We start from the raw sequence: 20,683 nt of genomic DNA on the forward strand, positions 1-20,683 counted from the left end.
CTAGAAGGTCTCCTGTCTTATCACATGGAACCATCACTACATCAAAAGTTGCTGGTATCACTCATTCGCAGCCAATGGGAAAGGGGAACAAAGAGGGAGGCCAGGGAACACAGCCTTGTCTTTAAGAAGGTGACCCCAAAGTTGCACATATTACTTCTGCTCATATCCCACTGGTAGGACTTAATCTCATAGTTACACCTAGGAACAAAGAAGTGGGGTAGTTGTGAGAGATTACTCAGGTATTCCATTATGGAAGGAAGAACAGGAAAATGGATACTAGGGATCATTAGTTGTCTGCCACAGTGTCTCACAAATGAGAAATCCCAAAAGACCAATGAAAAGGGAGTTTAGCATCCCTAGTGATTAGGGAAAGGTAAATTAAACCAACACATGTATTAGTTGGGTAACACCAGCTGTTGGTTAAGATGTGGGGTGATAAGAACTCTAATGTTTTTGTCCATAATATGAAATGGTTCAGCCACTTAGGAGAGCAATTGTCAATACCTAGTGAAGCCAGAGGTGCACAGAACCTATGACTGTGACCTTGCTCTTTCAGATGTGTATCTTAGGGAAACACTGGCACTTGTGCACAGCATGTGTGGAGATGAACTTTCATTAAAGGATTGTGGATGGTAGCGAGTGATTGCAGTCAGTTGCTTCTCAAGGGGGATTGGATATATAAGCTGTGTTTTAGTCACAAAATAGATTAATTCTTTCATGGTAACTGTTATAAGTTAGATCTATACATATCAGCTTGAATAAATCCCAAAGCAGTATTAAAAAAACAAAGCAAGTTGCAAAGAGATGTGTACAGCAGGATACCATCTATAAGGCTTTTTTTTTTTTTTTTTTTTTGCGGTACGCGGGCCTCTCACTGTTGTGGCCTCTCCCGCTGCGGAGCACAGGCTCCGGACGCGCAGGCTCGGCAGCCGTGGCTCACGGGCCCAGCCGCTCCGTGGCATGTGGGATCTTCCCGGACCGGGGCACGAACCCGTTTCCCCTACATCGGCAGGCGGACTCTCAACCACTGCGCCACCAGGGAAGCCCTATAAGGTTTTTTTTTTTTTTAATATGCCAAATAATACTATAGGAAAAACATTGAGTTAAAATATGAAAACCTGAACAGGAAGGGTGCATGCAGGGCACCACACTGTGTAGCTCTGTGGTGAGTTATCCAGAGAGCAGCTGACTGATGTTCCTGGAGTGGTCTTGTGGTTCATCATGCTCTTTGGCGTGGGTCCTTTCAAGTCGATTGTGGTAGGCCCTCAGTGAGCTCTCTAATTTGTCCATCAGAGCTGGGGAAATTTCCTGTATTATTTCTTTGATAATTTTTCCCCCTCAGTTTTTAAAATGTGTTCCTTTTGGAACTCCTCCTTTTTTTGTTATCTGACTTCCTGAACTGATCTTCTAATATTGTTCTCATTTTTCTTTCTCCTCATCCTTTTGTTCTGGTTTTATTTCTTGAATTTTATCTCCCTACCTTCTATTTCTGTTATCATGTTTTTAATTTCCAAGACTTATTTTTTGTTTTCCAATGTTCCTTTTGAATAGCAGCCTATTATTGTTTCATGGATGCCCTATTCTCTTATCTCTTGGGTTGTTATGGATAGCCTTGTCTTAGTATGTTATGTCTTGTATGGGAAGGCCTGCGTGGACTGTGAAATTTTTGGTTCTGCTGAAAAGGGCTGTGGTCACAGTGTTTGAGAGCAGTGCTCTGTGGTCTGAGAATATCTGGTCTCTCTTCCCATGACAGTCCTAGATTTGTGCAGTTATAGTGTTTTCAGTAGTCTTCACAAAATGTGGTCTCTTCTCTCTCTCTCTCTCTCTCTCTGTGTTTCTCTGTCCCTCTGTCCCTCCTTCCCTCTCTGTCTCCCTTTCTATCTCCCTGGCCCCCTCCCTCTTTCTCTTTCTGTACTGAGAGTGAAGGGTGAGTTTTATGAATTCTAAGGTTTTTGGAATCTCTAATCTGATTAGATTTAAAGCGACTAATAACTCTTATTTCAAGTGGTGTAGAAGGCACTGATGATGTGGCAATGGTGATATGTAAAATAATCGTTATGGGATACTCGTAATCAAATATTTTAAAAAGGCTCTGAGTGACCATGTATTTGATACCTAATAACATTTTTGTCAAACTAATGAGTAATGAGATTGGCTGGCTGCTCTAACTCTACTGGACAAAGTGTGGAAAGGAAAGGATGAGTTCAGAGTGCCCCATAATGACCTGAACATTTCTATATCTGCCTTGAAAGAAAACCTTAGGTCCCGTAGCTGCAGCACTGAGATTTCTGAAATTCAGATCCGGAGTGTCATCCTGTGAGTGACTAAATTACAATGTAAATTGAATTCTCAACTTTGCATGGTGTCTGCTGTTAAACTGAGGGTATTGATAGGGGAGAAATGGGATCCTGAAAATTGGAATGTAGACATATGGGAAGATCCTGATGAAACTGAGAAAATAGAACCCCTAAATTCTGATGAGTCTTCTTTGCCAGTAGAAGCAGCCCTTCCTCCCCTATCTGAGGTGATTAACCACACTTTGCCTGAGGAAGCTGTAATGGCCTCCCCCGAGATGATTGCTTTGCAAGACGGTGCAGATTTCTTTCAAGACCCACCCCCACCACCCCCCTTTGCTTCCAGGTATATTGTTAGAGTTAAGTCTCAGCACAGCCCAGAAGATGAGGCATAAAGTGTGGCCCATGAAGAGGTGCACTGCACTCTGAAAGAACTGCATGATTTTTCCAATTTATACAGACAGAAATCCTGTGGGAATGGATATCTTGGGTGTGGGGTGATGGTGAGAGGAATATGAAGTTGGATGGGGCTGACTTTACTGAAATGGACCCACTAAGCAGAGATCCTGGATTTGGTACCATGGCTCGAGGAGTTAGAAAGGCTCTAACAGTTTGGTTGGTTGGCTGAGATGTGGACTAAAAGGTGGCTTACTCTAAATGGAGTATGAAATGTCAGAACTGCCTTGGTATACTCCAGAGGAAGGATCCAAGACTGAGGAAGATTGGAATGGTAGAATAGATTTATTATGTGAGATCTCCTCACCCATCCTGGCAGGGTCCAAGAAGACACACTTTTTACCATGACTGTGAGAAATAAATTTTTAAGGGGAGCCCCAGCATCCTTGAGCTGTGTGGTTGCTCTTCTCTGTAGGCCAGAAATTACAGTGGGAATTGGCTGGGATCTGAGCTGGGAAGCCACTGAGCTGGGATCCTTAAATGCAGCAGGGATAATTGGATCCTGGGGTGGCAGGGCTAAGTGGTAGCACTTAATCACCAAAGACAATTGGGGTTGGTTACCATAATGGACAGCAGAGTCAAAGCAGCAATCAGAATAGTCTGACTCCCAGAGACCTATGGCATTAGCTAGTTGGTCATGTGCCCCTAGAAGAGAAACAGTTGGGCAGTCTGCTCAATTCTTACTTGATCTGTTAAGCAGAAGAGTTCTAGGTCATGTGAACAAGCATCTATCCTGAATTAAAAAAAAAAAAGTCATGGCTCCTTAATTGATTTCTAGATTTGACCCGGTTTACACACCCAGAACCCCTTGAATGACGGGGAAGGTGGATCCCCTTGTGGAAGGACCTCAGTATGCTACCAAATTTTGTACTGTTAATCTTTCTCCCAGCCTTTCCCAGAGAGACATACGGCGTTTTACCAGGGTGACTGTGCATTGGGGAAAAGGAAATCAGATTTTTCAGGGACTACTGGACACTGGCTCCAAACCGACACTGATTCTAGGAGACCTAAAAGATCACTGTGGCTCACCTAGGGGCTTATGGAGGTCGTGATCAGTAGAGTTTTAGCTCAGGTTCACCTCACAGTGAGATGGCCCCTGAACCCATCCTATGGTAATTTTTCCTAGTTCTGGAGTATATAATTGGAATAGACATACTCAGTAACTGGCAGAATCCCCACACTGGTTCCCTGACCTCTGGAATGAGAGAGATTCTGGTGGGAAAGACCAAGTAAAAGTCACTAGAACTGCTTCTACCTAGAAAAATAGTATACCAAAAGCAATTTTGCATTCCTGGAGGGATTATAGAGATTAGTACCACCTTCAAGGACTTGAAGGATGCATGGATAGTGAGTCCTACCCCATCTCCATTCAGGTCACCTATTTGTGCAGAAAAAAGATGGATCTTTCAGGACAGTGGATTATCTTAAACTTAACCAGGTGGTGACTATAATTGCAGTTGCTATTCCAGATGTAGTTTTACTGCTTGAGCAAATTAACACATCCTCTGGTACCTGGTATGCAGCACCTGCTCTGGTAAATGCTTTTTTTCCATCCCTGTTAGTAAAGACCACCAGAAGCAGTTTCTATCAGCTGACAAGGCCAGCAATACACCTTCACTGTCCTACTTCAAGGGTATACCAACTTTTCAGCCCTATGTCATAATATAGTTAACAAAGATCTTGATCCACAAGATAGCATGCTATTAATGCTGATTGGACTGAGTAAGAAGTAGCAACTACTCTAGACTCATAAGACATTTGCATGTCAGAGGATGGGAAATCTGACAAATTCAAGGGCCTTCTACTTCAGTGAAATTTTTAGAAGTCCAATGGTGTATGGCTTATTGGAGTATCTCTTCTATGGTGAACGTTAAGTTGTTGCATCTGGCTCTTCCTACAACCAGAAAGGAGGCACAATGCTTCTTAGTGTTTTGGAAGCAACGTATTCCTCATTTGGGTGTGTTACTCTGGCACATTTACCAAGTGACTCGAAAACTGCCAGTTTTGAGTAGGGCCTAGAGCAAGAGAAGGCTCTGAAACAGGTCCAGATTGCCACAGAGCTGCTCTGTCACTTGGGCCATATGATCCAGTGGTATATGATGGGTCAGTGGCAGATAGGGGTGCTCTTTGGAGCCTTTTGCAGACCTCTATAGGGAATCACAGTGCTCACCCTTAGGATTTTGGAGCAAAGCCCTGCTATCCTCTGCAGATAACTACTTTCCTTTTGAGAAACAGTCCTTGGCCTGCTACTAGGCCTTAGTAGAGACTGAACACTTTGGACTTTTCAGCTTCCAGAACTGTAAGAAATAAATATTTGTTGCTTAAGCTACCCAGTCTGTGGCAGCCCAAGCTAACTGATAATACTCTGGAAATCTAATTCTCCTATGCCTCAGGGGTTGCTGGGTTTTGCTTGCTGAGGGTTGGAACTGACTTTTTGTGACTTTTCCAGATTATTTTTTCAAAGTGTGTATTCCTTGTTAAGTGTGGTCACTGAATTTCCGAAGAAGGAAAAAGTAAATAGGTCTTGTTTCTCTCAATTCCCTCCTGGCTGGGAAGCCACTTCAGCTCATGGTGGTAGAAAACTCTATGCCAACCTCTCAGCAATCAGAAACCCCAATCAGACTCACAGTCCCAGTTTTTGGAGGAAAGGTCTTTATTGCCCACCCTGGCTTCAACAGGCCATACTAAGAATACTTGCGGCTGTCTCACAGCTGCCAGTTATGGATTTGTGGGATGGGGGTTGGTAGCTGCTACTGCTTGAAAGCAGAAGTTGATTGAAATTTATTGGTCTCTCCATCAAACTCACTGCTGGATGCTGCAGATGGTCTCCCTGACCTAGAGTTCCAAAATAGTTGCTTCAGACAGTTCTGCCAGTTCCTTCATTTTGCTGGAGGGACAGATTCCTGCAGCTTCCTATTCCACCATCTTCCCTGCTGCCACTAACTATATGGCTTTTATGAATAGATGCTGCCCTTCATGTACCATTTCATTCTGGGGCAGATTTCATGGAGGTTTGCTGTTTTTCTGTATTTAGCAGTTTTCAAGGTAATGACTTTGTTCTTTATCCTCAAAAGATGTTCAGTTATTATTTTTAAAATCCTTTTGAATCCCTGGATTTAAAAATATTTGAGTTGCAATCTGTTGCAATTAGTATCTTATTGAACTTTAAACTTCCATCTTTGAGCATGTTGTGACATTTTTAATCCAATAATTTAGCAAGGAGTAATGTCTAGGATTGTAAACCTTAAATTATATAATATCATGGGTTCCTGGACAGTTCCTGTGACCATTTTTTACACTTTAAATATAACTATGTTGGGTGAATGGGCAGACAAATACCAGATAAAGTCCACATTACAGAGCAGTAGCAAGGGGTGGCGCAGAACGTCAGAGTGACTGGAGCAAGTCTTGTCAGTGAGGTTGGCATCCAGAGGCTTTATTTGCAGCTGCCTCTTGGGAGGGAGTTAAGAGCCCTGGTTCCCTAATGCTCATTCAACAGCCATGCCATTCTTTAATCAGATCTTCACCACTTCCTCACATTCTGTGGTAAAGTAAGGACTACATAGTGAATTTTTAGAAAACAAAGTTTATTTACATATATTAAAATTCTGGATTAGACACTTCCTACTTTTTGGTATTATGTATGTCAACCGAGAAAAGAGGCACAGCTAAAATAAAGAAAAGAATTTATTTGGTGTCTTAGAACCATTACCTCAGTTGTTTGTCAAGAATTGTGATTGGAAGATATAATTACAATTTACGTTTCATTGGGTTTCTAAGCACTTTGCATAGGATACTAGGAAATCTGTTGTTGGAGTGTCCAGATTTTATCTTGGAAATGTGGCCATAGCAGTCATGTGGTCAGCCATCTGCCTTTGCCCAGTACAAGAGTAAAATTTGGTTCATGCTATATCAGCATAAGGTGGAGGTCAAATCCAAAATGCAGTCTGTTCTGTTCAGTTAAGCACACAGGTTCACACATGTCTCTTTAAATGAAACGAGGACGTGTTAGTAACGCAGACTTGATCGCAGTTTGCTGGAATCTACTTGGTGAAATAATTGGTCTGATTCTGTTTTCACTGGGGTCTGTGAGTAAGTAGTATTGTCTCAGTCTTTATATGTTGGAAAATGCCTTTATTTTACTGACAGTCTGAATGATAATTTGGCTCTTCACAGTTGAGCCAAATTTAGCACAACGTTTTGAAGATGTTTTTCCATTGTCCTCTTTGCGTATGTTATTGCTAAAGAGAATTTACTGTTTCTTTGTGGCTAATGTTTTTTTTTTCCCCTATTTTAGATGTTTTTTTACTCCATTGTGTCTGTGTAGATATTTTAGAACAGCTTTCTAAATTATATACCACAAAATTCACTCATTTTATATGAACAATGATTTTTAATAAATTTACAGAGTTGGACAAACATCACTATAGTTCAATTTTAGGACATTTCCATCACCCCCAAAAGTTGCCTCAAGCCCATTTGCTGTCACTCTCTGTTCTCACCCTAGCCCAGGTCACCACTAATCTATCTATTCTCTTTTCTCTATTGTATAGGGTATTATCTTATGGGACTCTGGACATTATATTCTGTTTTAGCAGATCTTTCTTTGACACATTGCCCCGGGGAGCAAGAAGCTGATTCTTCTCACTGCCATGTGGGGATGAGAGTCCAGATTCTTCTCTTGGCCCTAGTTTATGCCTTGGGATGGAAAAGGACACCTGTTGCTACTGACTGGGAGTGGAATTTCAGGTTTCCCCATAGGCCTCTGCTAATACCACCCTGATTGGGAGAATGAGGGCTGTCTTGTTACCCCCTCCTGGCCTATGTTGACCTGTAAGGTTTCCCTCATTACTGCTGGCTCCTCACATGGCCTTCTCTGACACTACCCCAGTTAGGAAGAAGTACCCCTCAGTGCAGGTAGGAGAGGGTCCATGTCTAGGCTCCTCATGTGGTGTTTGCTGATGAGGGCGGGAGTGGGCTGCACTTCCTTCTGGGGAGTTTGGCTGGAGTAGAGCTGTTATTGACTAAAAGTTCTCTGTCTTGTCAGCTTCCCCTTTTCTATAGGGTAGGGAGAGTAGGCTTTCTTTTATTTATTTATTTATTGTCTGTTTATCCAGGTTTCTGGCTTCTTCAGGACTCAGTTCAGAATATAGTAAATAAAAAGAGAACTCGCTTCCTCAGAGTTTCTGAAGTCCTGAGACCTACCAGCCTGACTTTTTCTCCCCACTCTCCATAATCTTATGTGTGTTTCATATATAATATCCAGGGTTTTAAGCTGTATTTAGTGGGGAGAACAGGGAGAAGCGTATCTACTCTATCTAGTCCTCAAATTGGAAGGCCTTCAATTGATCTTGTCTTGTATCCAGCCAACTTTCTGAATTCGTTTATTAGTCCTAGTAGCTTCTGTGTGGATCTGTAGGATTTTCCACCTGCAGAATCATGTCTTCTGTGAATAAAGATTGTTTTACTTTTTTGCTTCTAATCTTGATGCCTTTTATTTCTATTTCTTACCTAATTGTACTATCTAGAATTTGTAATACAGTGTTGGCTGGAAGTGGTGAGTGCAGACATCCTTTACTTGTTCCCAGTATTAGGGGAGAAAGCATTCAGTCTTTCACTGTTAAGTTTGATGTTGCCTGTAGGTTTCTGATATCAGATTGAGGAAGTTCACTTCTATATCTGGTTCATTTAGTGTTTTTATTAAGAATGAATATTGGGTTTTATCAAAAGCATTTTCACCATCTATTGAGATGGTCATGTGGTTTTTGTCCTTGATTCTGTTAATGCAGTGTAGTATCTTAATTGATTTTCAGATACTAAACATTTCAGATATTTTTGTTCTTGTGATAAGTCCCACTTGGTCATGGTACATAGTCCTTTTGGGTTTGGTTTGGTAACTTTGTTGGGGATTTTGTGTCTGTAGTCATGAGGTTTATTGGTCTGTAGTTCTCTTTCTTGTGATGTGTTTATCTAAATTTGGTTTGGGTAATACTGTCCCTCATCTGTAGTTTCTGGAGAAATTTGTGAAGGATTGGTATTATTTCTTCTTTAAATCTTAATAGAATTTACCACTGATGCCAACTGGGCCTGAGTTTTTTATGTGTGTGGAATATAATTACCAATTCATTTCTTTACTTGAATAGGTATATTCAAATTTTCCTTTTCTTCTTGAGTCAGTTTAGTAGTTTGTGTTGTTCTAGGAATTTTTAAATGTTATCTAAATTGTCTAATGTTGTAGCGTAAAGTTGCTTGTGGCTTCCTTTATAATCCTTTTCATTTATGTAACGTCTGTATTAATGTTCTGCTTTCATTCCCAATTTTAGTAATTTTTTAAAAAGATTATTTATTTATTTTGGCTGTGCTGGGTCTTAGTTGTGGCACGCAGGATCTTCATTGTGGCATGTGGGATCTTTTAGTTGCGGCATGAGGGCTTCTTAGTTGCCACATGTGAACTCTTAGTTGTGGCATGCATGTGGGATCTAGTCCCCCAACCAGGGGTTGAACCTGGGACCTCTGCATTGGGAGCGCGGAGTCTTACCTACAGGACCACCAGGGAAGTCCTGATTTTAGTAATTTTTGTGTTCTTTCTTCTTGGTTGGTCCAACTGAACAGTTTGTCAATTTTGTTGATATTTTCTAATAATTAATTTTTGTTTTCAATGATTTTTCTTTTATATTTCTCTTTTCCATTTCATTGATTTCCTCCCCTCTTTAATTTGCTCTTCTATTTTCTTGTTTCTTAATGTGGAAGCTTATGTTTTTGATTTGAGATCTTCTTTTGTAATACAGGTTTTATGGTTATAAATTTCCCTCTAATTACTGCTTTAGCTGCATCCCATAAACTTTGGTATGCAGTATTTTTATTTTTATGTAGCTCAGACCATTTTCTAATTGTCCTCAGGATTCTTTCTTTAACCTATTGGTTATTTGGAAGTGGGTTAATTTCCAAATATTTGTGGTCTTCTGAAATTCCGTTCTGTTGATTTCTATTTCATTCCATCATGGTCAGGGAACAAAGATACTTTGCATTATCTAAATCTTTTTGAATTTATTGAGACCTGTTTTATGACTTAGCAAGGAGCTGGCAAATGACAGCAGACTAAATTCATCCCACCTCCTATTTTTACAAATGAAGTTTTATTGGGACACAGCCATGCCCATTCATTTGTGGTTGTTTTCCTGGTCTAATGGAAGAGTTGAATATTTGTAACAGAGACAGTTGGTCCTCAAAGCCTAAAATATTTATTGTTTGGCCCTTTGTATAAAAAGTTTTCTGACCCATGGTCTAGCATAGCATCTATGTGGGAGAATGTTCCATTTATACTTGAGAAGAGTGTACATCCCAGTGTTGTCAGATGAAACGTTATTTAGATACCAGTTAGATGGAATTGGTCGATAATGTTCAAGTGTTCTGTATCTTTGATGGTTTTTTCAGTCCATTTTGAGAGTAGGGCATTGAAGTCTCCAACTATTATTGTTGAATTGTCTATTTCTCCTTCAATTCTGTCAATGTTTTCATAATGTATTTTGTGATTCTACTGTTAGGTGTGTATATATTCATAATTATTGTTTCTTCATAATGAATTGACCCTTTTATCATTATAAAATGACTCTCTTCATCTGTGTTAATTTTTAAAAATTTTTTATTTTGTCTAATAACAGTAGTATAACTCTATACCTCCCTTAGGATCACTGTTTGTGTGGTGTATCTTTTCTCTTTTTACTTGCAGTCTATATCTTTGAATTTAAAATGTGTCACTTACGAACAACATATAGTCTGATCTTTTTTTTTAATCCAGAGTGACAACTTCTGCCTTTTGATTACAGTGTTATTCATTTACATTTATTCTAATTATTGGTATGGTTGGATTTACTTCTGTGACTTTGCTATGTGTTTTCTGTATGTCTGTAGCTTTTTTCTTTCTGTTTCTCCTTTACCACCTCTGTGTGTGCATTAGATTTTTTTCTAGTGTACTATTTAAATTATTTCATTAATATTTTAAAAATTATTTTCTTAATTGTTATGTTAGATATTACAATGTACATCTTATGATCTATTTCAGATTAATGCCAATTTAATGTACTCCATTATAGCTTCATTCCCTCCCCTACCTTTGTGCCATTGTCATATATAGTACATCTATATATATTTTAAATGCAATAAAACAGTACTATAATTATTACTTTGTACAGTCTTGTATATTTTAAAGAAATTAAGAGAAGAAAGAAAAATATAGAATATTTTATTCTAATCCAGATACTGCTTTCAGTACACATCATTTCTACCTGTGGACTTGAGTTACAATCCGTTGTCACACTCCTAACCCCCTTTTATGCCATTATTTGTCATATATATTATATCTTCATATGTTATAAGCCTCAGTATAATTTAAAATTATTATTTTATGCAATTATCTTTTAAATCAGTTAGGAAAAGTAAACAAAATACTTACATTCTCTAATTACCTGCATGATCTCATTACCAGTGCTTTTTGTTTCTTTGTGTGGATTTGAGTTTCCTTCTGGGGGTGTCATTTCTTTTCAGCCCAAGGAACATCCTTTAGTCTTTTTTTCAGGAAACAGGCTTGCTAGCAGTGAAGTTTCTCAGCATTTATGTGTTTGGTAATGTATTTTCCCTGATAGTTTTGCTGGTGTAGAATTCTCTACTGGCAGTTTTATTTCTCTCAGAACTTGGCTTTTGTCATCCCATTACCTTCTGGTGCTCATTGTTTATGATAGAGGTCAACCGTTAATATTATTATGATTCCCTTATTCATGATAAATCATTTTTCTGTTGCTGCTTTCACAGTTTTCTCTCTCTGTCTTTGGCTTTCAGTGGTTTAACTAGGATGTATCTTACTATTGTTTTAATTTAAGAAATTCCATTTGGTTCTTTTTTATATAATTTCTCTCTCTGATTTGATAGTCTGATGAATCATTGTCACTATACTTTTCTTTACTCTTCTTAACATGGTTTTCTTTAACTCTTGAACATTTAGAATTACTTCTTTGACATCTTCACCTCTTAAGTCCAGTATATGAGTGCTCTCAGAAATGGATTCTGTTGACTTTTTTTTCTACTCCTGTGTATGAGTCACATTTTTCTGTTTCCTTGCATATCTAATACTTCTTTGTAGAAAACTTGGCATTTTAAATAATACATTGTTGCAACTCTGGATTCTGATCTCCCTCCTTGCCACAGGATGGTGGTGTTTGTTTTTATTTGTTTACTCATTTTAGTAATTTGCCTGAACTAACTCTGTGGAGTGTGTTTCCACTGTCATGTGCAGCTTTTTTATTTTTGTTTTTTTTTATGTTTTAATTTTTAAGCATGGCTTGGTTCCTGGTGGTTGTCCCTGCATCAGCATAGCTTAGTGGTCAGTCATTGATTAGTCAGGTTATGTTTAAGTGCCTTGTGCTGACAAGGCTCTACCCTTTGCCATTGGATCTCTGTGTAGATTTGGGGAATACTTTCAAAATTCAGATACTTTAGAAGTCTGCCCATTTTTAAAAATTTGTTTCTGATCTTAAACAGAAGACATTGACTTTTTCAACATGAGGCATACAGTTACATGTATGTTTTTTATACATACATACATGTATGCTTTTATAGATATCCTTTATCAGATTGAAGAAATTTCCTTCTAGCTTGCTGGGGTTTTAACATGAATGAGTACTGAATTTCATCAGAATCTGTTTTTGCATCTTTTGTGATGATCATAGAGTTTCCCTTTTGTTTTTCTACCAATGAAATAAGTTGCAGTGATTAATTTTCAAATGTTAAACCAACTTCAGTTTCCTGGGATTAATATCACTTAATCATGATATTATATTCTTTTTTTATATATTATTAGATTTGACTTAATATTTTCACGGAACTCTATATCTGTGTTACTGAAGCATATTGTTATGTACGTATTTCCTTGTAATGTCCTCATCAGGTTTACGTATAGGAGTTATATTGGTCTTGTGAACTAAATGGGCAAAACATTCACTCTTGTTCTGTTCTTTGAAAGAGTTGGTATACAGTTATGATGATTTCCTCTCTATATATTTGGCAGAATTCATCAGTGAAGCCACTTGGACCACAGTTTTCTCTATGGCAAGATTTTAAATTACAGATTCAATTTCCTTGTGAGGCTATTCTTATTATTAAACTATTTCTTGCTTCAGTTTTGAAATTTTGGGTTTTTCAAGTGTTTTGTGTTTTTCATGTAAGTTGTCCCATTTATAGGTATAGAGTTGAGTATAAAATTCCCCATAAACCTTTCAAAGGCTAAATGATCTGTGCTGATGCCCCTTTTTTTATTCCTGACATTGGTAATTTGCATTTTCTTTATTTTTTTCTTTATTATTTCTTGCTAGGTGTTTAATTTTTAAAATTACTTCAAAGAAGCAACTTCTGGCTTTGTTAATTTTTGTATTTCTTCTGTTTTCCATTTCATTGAGTTTTTAAAAAATAAATTTATTTATTTATTTATTTTTGGCTGCATTGGGTCTTTGTTGCTGCACACGGGCTTTCTCTAGTTCCAGCGAACAGGAGCTACTCTTCGTTGCGGTGTGTGGGCTTCTCATTGTGGTGGCTTGTCTTGTTGCGGAGCATGGGCTCTAGGTGCGTGGGCTTCAGTAGTTGTGGCACATGGGCTCAATAGTTGTGGCTCATGGGCTCCAGAGCGCAGGCTCAGTAGTTGTGGCGCACGCAGGCATAGTTGCTCCGCGGCATGAGGGATCTTCCCAGACCAGGGTTCAAACCCATGTCCCCTGCCTTGGCAGGCAGATTCTTAACCACTGTGCCACCAGGGAAGCCCCCATTTCATTGATTCCTACTTTTCCTTTCTTCTACTTACTCTGGGTATAATCTGCAACTTTTTGAGGTAGAGACTTAGATCACTGATTTTAAACCTTCCTAAGAAGTTTTCAAATATATGCATTGAGAGATATGAATTTCCCTCTTATGACTGGTCTATTTGCATCCCCCTGTTTTTTTGTTATCATGTTTTTAGTTTTGTTCACTTCAAATATTTTCTAATTTCCTTTATTTTAGAATTGTGTTTAGTTTCCAAATATTTGAGGATTTTCTAGTTAGCTTTTTGTTATTGATTTCTAGTTTCATTTCTTTGAGGACAAAGGATGTGCTCTATATAATTTCAATACTTGAAATTTATTGAGACTTGTTATACTCTTTTTTTTTCTTACAGTGTTATTGAGATATAACTGCCCTACCATACTGTGTAAGTTTGATGTCCAGTATAATGATTTGACTTACATACATTATGAAATGATTAACACAGTAAGTTTAGTGAACATCCATTGTCTCTGATAGATACAAAATAGAACAGAAATTTTTTTTTTCCTTGGGATAAGAACTTACAGGATTTACTCTCTTATCAACTTTCATGTATAACATACATCAGTGTTAATTAAATTAATCATGTTGTATACATTACATCCCTAGTACTTAATCTTATTATTGGAAGTTTGTACCTTTTGACTACCTTCATCCAATTTCCCCTTCCCCCAGTCTCCACCTCCAGTAACCACAAAACTGATGTCCTTTTTTATTAGTTTGTTTCTTTGTTTTTTTTCTTTTTAAAGATTTTTATTTATTTTAATTGAAGTATAATTGATTTACAATGTTTCAGGTATACAGCAAAGTGATTCAGTTATACATATATATGTGCATGTGTATTCTTTTTCAGATTCTTTTCCATTACAGGTTATTACAAGATACTGAATATAGTTCCCTGTGCTGTACAGTAGGTCCTTGTTGGTTATCTGTTTTGTATATGGTAGTGTGTATCTTTTAATCCCAAATTCCTAATCTGTCTGCCCCACCTTCCCCTTAGGTAACCATAAATTTGTTCTCTTTTGTCTGTGATGCTGTTTCTGTTTTGTAAATAAGTTCATCTGTATCATTTTTTGAAGTGTAATTTACCTACAGCACTATATTAGTTCCAGGTGCACAACATAAGTGTTTTGAAATTTCTGTACATTACAAAACAATCACCATGATAAGTCTAGTTACTGTCTGTCACCATTCAAAGATATTACATTATTATTGACTATATTCCCCATGCTGAATTTCATCCCTTTGACTCATTTATTTTGTGCCTGGAACTTTGTACCTCTTAATCTTCCTCACCTGTTTTACTCATCCTCCTCTCCCTTCTGGCAACCACCTGCTTGTTCTCTGTATCTTTGACTCTGTTTCTGGTTTGTTATGTTTGTTCATTTGTTTTATTTTAGATTCCACATGTAAGTGAAATCATACAGTATTTGTCTTTCTCTGACTTATTTCACGTTGCATAGTACCCTTCAAGTCCATCCATGTTGTTGCAAATGGAAAGATTTCAATCTTTTTTTATGGTTTCCATTCTATATATATACTACATATTTATGCATTCATCTGTCAGTGGGCACTTAGGTTGCTTCTGTAATTTGGCTGTTGTGATTAATGCTTCATTGAAAATAGAGGTACATATATCTTTTTGAATTAGTGTTTTTGTTTTCCTCAGAAAAATACCCAGGAGTGGAATTGCTGGAACGCATGGTAGTTCTAGTTTTAATTTTTTGAGGAATTTCCATAATGTTTTCTATAGTTTTCTGTAGCTGTACCAATTTACATTCCCACCAACAGTGTTCCAGAGTTCCCCTTTATCCATTTCTTTGTCAACATTTCTTATTTGTTGTCTTTTTGATAACAGCCAACTGACAGATGTGAAGTGATATCTCATTGTAATTTTGATTTGCATTTCCCTGATAATTAGTGATATTGAGCATCTTTTCATGTGTATGTTGGCCATCTGTATGTCTTCTTTGGAAAAAATGCCTGTTCGGGTCCTCTGCCCATTTTTTTAATTGGGTTGTTTAGTTTTTTTTGATGTTGAGTTGTATGAGGTCTTTGTATATTTTAGATAGTAACCCCGTGCATGTATATTGTTTGCAAGTGTCTTATTTTTCTTATGTTTCCCTTGCCTGCGGAGACATATCCAAAAAATATTGCTAAGACTGATGTCAAAGGGCGTACTGCCTATGTTTTCTTATAGGAGAGGAGTTTTATGGTTTCAGATCTTAAATTTAGCTCTTTAATCCATTTTGCGTCTATTTTTGTGTATGGTGTGAGAAAGTAGTCCAGTTAGACTCTTTTGCATGTAGCTGTCCAGTTTTCCCAAAACTATTTATTGAAGAGGCTGTCTTTTCCGGGTTGTATATTCTTGCCTTCTTTATTGTAGATTAATGGACCATATAAGTGTGACTTCATTTCTGGGCTATCTGTTCTGTTCCATTGATCTTTGTGTCTGTTTTTGTGCCAGTACCTTACTTTTTTGATTACTGTAGCTTTGTAGTATAGTTTGAAATCAGAGCGTGATACCTCCCACTTTGTTCTTCTTTCTCAGGATTGCTTTGGCTATTTCTGCGTCTTTTGTGTTTCCATACAAATTTTAGGATTTTTTTTCTAGTTTTGTGAAAAATGCCATTGATATTTTGATAAGAATTGCTTTGAATCTGTAGATTGCCTTGGATAGTATGGCCATTTTAATAATATTAATTCTTCCAATCCATAAGCATGGTATCTTTCCATTTGTTTTTGTCACCTTTGATTTCTTTCATCAGTGTCTTATAGTTTTCCAAATATAGGTCTTTAACTGCCTTAGTTAGATTTATTCCTAGGTATTTCATTCTTTTTGATGTAATTGTTAATGGGATTATTTTTTAATTTCTCTGATAGTTTGTTATTAGTGTATAGAAATGCAGCATTTCTATACACTAATAACAAACTATCAGAGAAATTAAAAAATAATCCCATTAACAATTAATGCAATGTATCCTGAAATTTTACTGAATTCATTGATGAGTTCTAGTAGTTTTTTGGTGGCATCTTTTGGATTTTCTACGTATAGTATCGTGACATTTACAAACAGTGACAGTTTTAATTTTTCCTTTCCAATCTGGATTCCTCTTATTTCTCTTTCTTGTCTAATTGCTATGAGTTGGACTTCCAATACTATGTTGCATAAAAGTGGTAAGAGTGGGCATTTTTGTCTTATTCCTGATCTTAAAGAAAATGCTTTCAGCTTTTCACTGTTGAGTATGATGTTGGCTGTAGGTTTGTCATATGTGGTGTTTATTATGTTGAGGTATGTTCCCTCTAGACCCAGTGTTGAACATTTTTATCATAAATCGATGATGAATTTTATCAGAAGCTTTTTCTGCATCTTTTGAGATCATATACTTCTTATTCTTCAGTTTGTTAATGTGGTGTATCACATTGATTGCTATGCAGGTATTGAGCCATTCTTGCATCCCTGGGATAGATCCCACCTGATCATGGTGTGTGGTCCTTTTAATGTATTGTTGAATTTGCTTTGCAGATATTTTGTGGAGGATTTTTGCTTCTATGTTCATCAGTGATGTTTGCCTGTAATTTTCTTTTTTTGTAGTGTCTGTCTGGTTTGGTATCAAGGTGATGCTGGCCTTGTAGAATGAGTTGGGAAGCATTCTTTCCTGTTTAATTTTTTGGAATACTTTGAGAAGGATAGGCATTAGTTCCTTTTTAAATGTTCTGTGGAATTCACCTGTGAAGCCCACTAGTCCTGGAATTTTGTTTGTTGGGAGTTTTTAAATTAATAATTATAATTAGTCTGTTCGTATTTCTTCCTGACTCAATCTTGGAAGATTGTACATTTCTAGGAATTTATCCATTTCTTCTAGATTGTCCGTCTTATTGGCATGTAATTGTTTGTAGTAATCTCTTACAGTCCTCTGTATTTCTGAGGTTTCATTTGTAACTTCCTTTTCATTTCTGATTTTGTGTATTTGGGTCCTCTCTCTTTTTTTCCTTGATGAGTCTGGCTAAAGATTTATCTTTTCAAAGAACCAGCTCTAAGTTTCATTGATCTTTTCTATTGTTTTTTTAGTCTCTATTTCATTAATTTCCACTCTGATCTTTATGACTTCTTTCCTTCTAACTTTGGGTTTTGTTTGTTTTTCATTTTCTACTTCCTTCAGGTGTAAGGTTAGGTTGTTTATTTGAGATTTTTGTTGTTTCCTGAGGTAGGCATATATCACTATAAATTTCCTTCTTAGCACTGCTTTTGCTGTGTCTTACAGATTTTGGATTGTATGTTTCCATTTTCTTTTGTCTCCAAGTATTTTTTTATTTCCTCTTTGATTTCTTCTATGACCCCATTGGGTTTTACTAGCATATTGTTTAGCCTCCATGTGTTTGTGTTTTTTGCAGTTTTTTTCTTATAGTTGATTTCTTGTCTCATAGTACTGTGATATGAGACTAGATACAGATTTTGGATTGTATGTTTCCATTTTCTTTTGTCTCCAAGTATTTTTTTATTTCCTCTTTGATTTCTTCTATGACCCCATTGGGTTTTACTAGCATATTGTTTAGCCTCCATGTGTTTGTGTTTTTTGCAGTTTTTTTCTTATAGTTGATTTCTTGTCTCATAGTACTGTGATATGAGACTAGAGTTATCTTAAACTGTCCTCATTTTTAAAAATTTCTCTTTCTTTTTTCTGTTCAACTTGGGTGATTTCAACTACTCCGTCTTCCAGATCACCTGTCTGTTCCTCTGTATCATCTAATCTATTGATTCCTTCTAGTGTATTTTTTAGTTTCAGTTACTATTTGGTTCTTCTTTATATTTTCTATCTCTTCTTAAACTTCTCACTGTGGCCATTCATTCTTTCCCTGAGTTTATTGAGCTTCTTTATGATCATTACCTTGAACTGTTTACTGGGTACGTTGCTTATCTCCACTGCACTTAGTTCTTCTCCTGGGATTTTATCTTTTCCTTCATTTGGAACATGCTCCTTTGTCACCTTCTTTTGTTTACCTAATTTTCTGTGTTTATTTCTATGAATTAGGTAGGTTGGTTATGTTTTTGATCTTGGAGAAGTAGGCTTGTGTAGGAGACATCCTATGGTGCCCAGCAGCACCAGAGTTATATGATCTAGGGATGCCCCTTTGGGCATGTTGGTAGGCAGGGCTGTCCCTGTCCCAGTTGGTTACCAGGCCTTGCCTCATGCAGAGGCTGTTGGCCACTGGTGGGCAAGGCTAGGTCCCAGAGCGGCCAACTGAGTGGCCCTGGGGTTGCCTGAGGCTTATCTCAGCCTGCTGGTGGGTGGTGCCTGGTCCCAGTGCAGTTGACTTTGGGGCCTGGGGGGCCTTGGACTGCTGTCTGCAGGTGCTGACAAGTCCCGGTACTGGTACTGGCTTGCTAGTATGTGGAGCAAGGGCCTTGAAACTCCTGGGGCTGGTGCCAGCCTGCTTGTGGGCAGAGCTGTGTCCCAGTATGGTCGGCTATAGGGCCTGAGGTCATGGGGCTGGCTCCAGTCCATTGGTGGGTGGTGCCAGGTCCTTGTGTGGCTGACTAGAGGGCCGTGGGTCCAGGACTGGTCTCAGCCTGCTGGTAGTCAGGGTCATTTCCTCATGTAACTGGCTTGTCAGTGTGGGAGGTCCCAGGACTGTGGCCAACCTGCTGGTGGGTGGGACCGTGTCCTGGTGCAGATAGTCTAGACACCAAAATGGCCCTTGCCAGCACCAGTGTCCTCGTGGTAGAACCTAAATGGCCCCCATAAATGGCTGCCACCAGCATCTATGTCCCCAGGGGGAGTTCTGGTGGCCTCCTCCCTCTCTGGCAGCCTTCTCCAAGTTCAACAAGTGGGACTGACCTAGGCTTCTTTCAGATTACTCCCTCTGTGCTGGGTCTAAGAGCATGTGAGGTTTTGCTTGTGGTTTTTTTTTTTGCGGTACGCGGACCCCTCACTGTTGCGGCCTCTCCCGTTGTGGAGCACAGGCTCCAGACACGCAGGCTCAGCAGCCATGGCTCACGGGCCCAGCCGCTCCGCGGCATGTGGGATCTTCCCGGACTGGGGCACAAACCCGCATCCCCTGCATCGGCAGGTGGTCACTCAACCACTGTGCCACCAGGGAAGCCTGCTTGTGTTGTTTAAGAGCAGAGTTTCTGTTTCCTACAGCCCTCTAGCTCTGTCTTATGTAAGTCCCACTGGCCTTCAAAGTCAGATGTTATGGAGGCTTATCTTCTGTGTAATACTGGGCTGGGGAGCCCAGTGTGAGGCTTGGACCCATCACTCCTTGGAGAGAACCTCTGCAATTGTGATTGTCCTCCCTTTTGTATGTCACCTACCTGGGGATGTGGGTCTTAACTATACTGTGTCTCTGCCCCTTCTACCCATCTCATTGTAGTTCCTTCTTGATAACTTTAGTTGTGGACAACTTTTTCTTCTAGTCTTCAGGTCCTTCTCATCGTTAGTTCCTCTGTAAGTAGTTGTTAAGTTTGGTGTACCTGTGGGAGGAGGTGAGCTCCAGGTGTTTCTTCTCTGCCATGTTGACCACTCTGTTATATATAATCTTTTTGTTATTATTGTTTATATTCTGAATATACTTAACAGAGTGCATTCAGCATTTGGATGATGTTTCTGTAAATATCAGTCATGTTTGAGATGGTTGAATAGTGTTGTTCAAAATGTCTATATTCTTATTAATTACTTTTGTCTTCTTGCTGTATCAGTTGTGGAGAGCAGTTTGTTAAAATCTACAACTACAGGCATGATTGTCTATTTCTTATTTTAGTTTTGCCAGTTTTTGCTTAATGAATTTTGAAGTTCTGTTATTAGATGCACGCATATTTACTATCATTAAGTCTCTCTTTTGGATTGATCCTCTTATTATTATGCATTGTCCCTCTTTTTCCCCAGTAACACTCCTTGTCTTAAAGTTTACTTTTGGCATGATATCTTTTTACTTTACTTTTCCAATCCCTTTACTTTCAGTGTATCTGTATCTTTATATTTCACATTGCTTCTTGTCGACAAGATATAACTTTGTCTTGTCATAGACTGACCATCTGCCTTTAAAGGCTGACAATCTGCTTTTTGATTAGAGAATTTAGTCCACTT

General features: G+C 38.3%; 1 protein-coding gene across 7 annotated transcripts in view; it reads left to right on the plus strand.

Annotated features, from left to right (window-relative positions):
• SNAP47 (synaptosome associated protein 47) overlaps positions 1-20,683 on the plus strand; it is a 100,243-nt gene that overhangs the window by 13,389 nt on the left and 66,171 nt on the right. The gene's annotated exons all lie outside the window — the stretch shown is intronic.

Source organism: Delphinapterus leucas, chromosome 3, assembly GCF_059928025.1.
Source record: "Delphinapterus leucas isolate spDelLeu-1000000601 "Yukka" chromosome 3, BTC_Dleu_Yukka2, whole genome shotgun sequence".
In the NCBI taxonomy this organism is placed as follows: Eukaryota; Metazoa; Chordata; class Mammalia; order Artiodactyla; family Monodontidae; genus Delphinapterus; species Delphinapterus leucas.